Source organism: Mercenaria mercenaria, chromosome 3 (assembly GCF_021730395.1).
Source record: "Mercenaria mercenaria strain notata chromosome 3, MADL_Memer_1, whole genome shotgun sequence".
NCBI classification, from domain to species: domain Eukaryota; kingdom Metazoa; phylum Mollusca; class Bivalvia; order Venerida; family Veneridae; genus Mercenaria; species Mercenaria mercenaria.
Genome location: NC_069363.1, coordinates 99,661,501 through 99,666,104, shown reverse-complemented (window position 1 = coordinate 99,666,104; position 4,604 = coordinate 99,661,501). Strand labels below are relative to the sequence as shown.

Sequence of the window (4,604 nt, the reverse complement as noted above, 5' to 3'; positions counted from 1 at the left end):
TTTGATTGCTATCTAATGCCATTACCACAATTTCAGTTACGAATTCTAAGGTGACTTCTTTCTTTAATTCTAGACATCACACTCTGCGGAACAGCTCAGTTCATTTCACACTATTTTCTTGTCGTCAGTTGTATCGTTCATTCAGTATCCCGTTCCGGGACACGTCTCTAAATTATTCCGAAGTCAAGCCTTACATGCATTAGAACAAAAAAAGAAAAATATTGCAGAGTTCCTGACTGTTTTCTGAACTGCCAACAGAAGAAAAACATGTAGTTCTTTACAGAGTTTGTAGGTTGAAAGGATAATCCGCCTAAATATGAATAGGATGTTATGATGTAAAAATCAGAAGTTTTGTACGCTTTACATTGTTTTACCATGTCGCGTGGAAAGGTTCGGCTGTAATTCTTATTTTAAAAGAGTCGTACCAAACTGTCATTTTTCTAGTATTATATTCATATACTCGAGGAATCAGACAGAAATATTTAAGACAATTACGATAATCATTTTTTCTTATAAGTTGATTACAAATATTTAATTTTGATGTATGCATATTCATTCAAGCCGGGTTCCAGGCAGAAATATCTGTTAAGCACTGGCTAGCTGAGAGGTTTTACTAGATGACTGTTGGTTCCTAGCAAAATTATAATTTTGTTTCATGATGCACAATTTTCTACATTTGTCATTTCAAACGCTTGCCACCAAAATTCCATGTCCAAATTTTAAGTGTAGTTTGTTATCACATCTAATTGTTTATATCATTAAATACGAGTTTTATATTAAGAATACATTGACAAGAACAAGAGAATACATAATATCAAACCTAGTATCTAAAAGATATACGAGAGTTATGATGGAAACAAAATGGTAAGTTCAAATAGCAACCGTGGACAGCAAGCATCGTAAATCTAGTCATTTTGTATAGATACACAGGTGCTGTAATAACGGAGCGTTCGAAATACTAGTTATGGAGATACACTAAAAGGGCTAACATGTAAGTAGGGCGGAGGTGGACAACACCAAAAACAAAGCCACGGGCTAAGCATATACACTGGTACGGCCAGTTGGAAAAAGGGCATTGCTTCGGAAAGGACACAAAACCTTGGAAAGAAGGACTCTGGTGATTTAGCCAACTACACTTACTCTAAATGGTACTTGTTATACGAGACCATGCGAAATAGATAACTCCCTACGGAGTTAAGCTCTAAAACAAGTGATGAAACCCAGTAAATTGTGACATAAACACATCTTAGGATGATGCCCGAAGAACGTCTCTGTCTAAATAAAAATATTTGATAAGGTCGAAGTAGAAGAGTCTTTTAATATATATTTTCTTTTGTTTCTTTTGTCCATTAAAGTAGTCAAACTTGGATTTATTAGCTGTTTTTAAGTTGTTTCTCTTTTTTTATAAATGCTTTTACTATGTTTGATACATGAACGTAGTACATACTTAATAATATATCATTTAGGTATATAAGAATTTATCATGACAAACCGTGTTTCAGTGGACAACCAAATTATAGAAACTTGTACATAATAATATTAAAAGAAACCTGTAACGAGTGGTTTGCATTATATACCAATTGTGATACCAATTACTTTTCTATAATCCATCAGCAAATGTAACAAAATTCTTTAATCCAATGGTACACCGAAGGCGTCACATACATGATCACATGTCCATGAATAATATGTAACCATTGTATCCCTTTCCTTATGAATGTTCCCCAAGTAAAGGCTACGAGAGTTTTCTTGATACATTTGTGTAAAACGCTATTGAACTTGTTTGAGGGTACGATCGTGACAGTTCGTCAAATCACTGTTTCTATGACAACATTTAGTAAAAAGACACCCACCATTTGAGAGAATATTTGTATTCGATGTCCATGTGTCATATCTAACATGTACTTTTGAATAACAACTGAACACATACTATTTGCTTGTATAATTCTAATATTTTTTCTTTTCAAATTCGTGAAAAAGCGTGCTATCCACACGTTTTGTAGAACCGAAAACTTGCAAAGTTTAACTATTTCCTCATGATGCGTTTACGGTATGGTCCCAAAAGAATTACCAAAGAACTATTCAACACCGTAGAATTAATGTTAATCTTTGTGTCCACGCCTTTTGAGTCACTAGGCGGCGGACAAAAATTGCTTTTATCCTCAGAATGTTTACACATCATGTCGAAAAGTCATTTGGGAATGGCTGCTGGTAAACGTTTAATTATTGTTCTGATTGCCTTATACGATTATTGATGTAACCTTTACAAATAACTACAACAAAACTCATGTTACGTGTAAATCATTCGTTGCGGTCGTTTGAAATATGATTGTATAACGTATTGATATTTTTTGTCAAAGGAATAGAGTTATTCACGAGTGATTAGCAAAACACCGCTCAGATAAGAGAAGTCTTCTTGGTGGAAGGTTTTGGGCATCCTTCAAAGCAATTTATATACTTTGTAGCACATGTACCTTGACACTGAGTTTCCATAGCATGTTTAAATTGATTACGCTGAGTATCAAGGTAACAAAATGCTTCACACATTTTAAGTTTTTCATCAATATTTGAATCACAACCCCAGTCACAAGTCTCCATATCTTTCTGGAACCGGGGCTTGTCAGTTGAAACTGGTGCGCCTTTAGATAGTTTTATAACGCACATTATATATACCACGAGCAACAGTTTTGTCATCTGTCGTAATTTCTGAAAAAGAAAATTAATTGTAGATATATGTAACATACGAAAAGAAATCGCCGCTAGTGCAATAGCCAGTATTCAAGTTTTTGTTTTGTTTGTTTTGGGTTTAACGCCGTTTTTTCAACAGTATTTCAGTTTTGTAACGGTGGGCAGTTAACCTAATAAGTGTTCCTGTACAAACCTGTTTTCCGCAAGTAACTGTCAACTTCCCCACATGAATCAGAGGTGGAGGACGAATAATTTCAGACACTATGTCTTTTATCAAATCGACACAGTGAACATACGGCCCGCCCGGGGATCGAACTTACGACCCCCCGATCCATAGATCTGCTCTCTCCCTATTGAGCTACGCGGGCGGGTACAGTATTCAGGTGGTATGTGATATCAATGAGCTCATATTACACAGGTGCACATATACCATAAGCAAAATTAATGCGCAAATTGGATTTTACACAGAAATATTAACAACTACTAAAGGAAAATCTTTAAGTACAGTGCCATTATATATTTCATGGCAGTAAAATCAAAATTCCTGTCGTGAAAATATATAAAAAGGAAAATGTGTATTATTCATCAATACTCATCAGTATTATTTTGTCAGATTCGAATCGAATTAATTATCATCAATTTATATTAATTATCATCAATTTATATTTTATGATTTTTTTTGTAAATATTGTTATATGAAACGAATTTTGCCAACAACAGAAAAACAACAATGGTCGATATGTTAAAGTATATTATCAAGTTTGGAACAAAATATATATATTTATATAGTCTTTTGAATATATATGTATATATGTTTATCTTACTTTTATTTCTGAATCAGTCACTGTTACTTAAATATACTCCTACTGGTATTCCGTAGATGTCAAAGCAAATTTTACAAACCTACCATCTACATCTTCTATATAGCACTGATATATTCCTTTTACTAGCTTTAGAACTGAAACACGCTATGTAAAAACAACAATACTTATCACTTCTTCCACTGATCCAGTATAACTTTGTTATGAAGATGAAAAAAATGATACAAATATCTTATAATTATGTAAACCGCTTATGCGCAACTACAAAATTCATCCAGTAACACGTTTTAAATGAAGTGAGGCATGCTTCCCGCAGTGTGCATTCACGTCATTTCATGTTTTTGCTCTAAATTATGATTATCAGACAGCCATAAATTACATTGTTTAAATAGCGATAAAATATCCTTATACCTTCCAGACGAAATAATTATCCTTATTTTTTTTTCAGACCTAATGATTATCCCTATACCTTCAAGAACCTATAACGTTCCTTTTTGCAGAACATCCTAAGATCACAGCATGATTTTGTTAGCTCCAAAAAACAATATCAACAGTGTATGAAGACAGCAGACATTTATCTGAAAACTCAAGTATCTGAAATCCTTCTGCATATCTGCCTCGATCTAATTTAGTTGAATTATCACAAAGGCCATTTAAAAAAAGCACTTTCGGTGCAACTTCAAACTAAAAAAAATCTACCTGTACTAATCCGTCTAAAGTCGTGTTGTTGGATATTATGTAATTTAAAAGTCCCTTTAATGTGTTATGTTTTGTTTTCCGAACATAATGCAATGCTAGATAGATACCGACTTAACCTTAAAGCAAATAGGAATCAAAAATGTTGGTTTCATGAAAAACGTGTGTATACATTGGTCGTTCAGGTCATCTTGTCAATTTTACGATTGTATTGTATTTACCTTGTACATTAATGAGGAAAACAATTCTCACTTATTATTTCGTGCTTTTATTGTTGTATTTATATGTAATAAAACAATTTACTTTGTATATCGGGTCAGAGATCATTTTTTTCATCTTTGTGTTGTTTTTCATGTATTCTGTTATTTCATTATATGCTATTCTCAGGTAAATTGTTGA

The 4,604-nt window shown here is 33.2% G+C and overlaps 1 long non-coding RNA gene across 1 annotated transcript; it reads right to left on the bottom strand.

Annotated features, from left to right (window-relative positions):
* Positions 1 to 1,300: 1,300 nt before the first annotated feature.
* Positions 1,301 to 4,188, bottom strand: LOC123523878 (uncharacterized). Its single transcript, XR_006681185.2, has 2 exons — positions 3,921 to 4,188; positions 1,301 to 2,706 (listed from the first exon to the last, which is right to left on the bottom strand). It is a non-coding gene; the product is annotated as an uncharacterized LOC123523878 (long non-coding RNA).
* Positions 4,189 to 4,604: the final 416 nt, after the last annotated feature.